This window comes from Gavialis gangeticus, unplaced genomic scaffold (genome assembly GCF_001723915.1).
Source record: "Gavialis gangeticus isolate Ggan-Ray unplaced genomic scaffold, GavGan_comp1, whole genome shotgun sequence".
In the NCBI taxonomy this organism is placed as follows: domain Eukaryota; kingdom Metazoa; phylum Chordata; order Crocodylia; family Gavialidae; genus Gavialis; species Gavialis gangeticus.
In genome coordinates, this window is record NW_017728992.1 from 140699579 (window position 1) to 140699957 (window position 379).

The following is a 379-nucleotide window of genomic DNA, read 5'->3' on the forward strand; positions in this document are numbered from 1 at the left end:
TTAGCAAGTAAGTTTAGAAATTTTTAAGTTAAAAGCAGTACTAGCACAACCTACATTAGGTCCACCTGTCTCTGAATAAATAAATAAAGAAAAACCTAATGAGAACATGATTTTTTGAAAATATAAATTAACTCATATAAAGATGTGCCGAAGCTAGACAGGCACATTTCACAGTGCCAGGTAGAAAAAACATTGTTACTGTTTTTGTCTGTCTCTCGTCTGGAGTTTTACAACCTCTGCTTTACAAAATGATTTAAATTCAACTAAGGCACAATGTTTGGTACCGTTCCATTACCGCACTAGCTACTAAGATTGTCAGAAAACATGTTCTAAAGCCCTGACTGCCATTCCCCGCCCCCCGCCTCCCCAACCTAATACA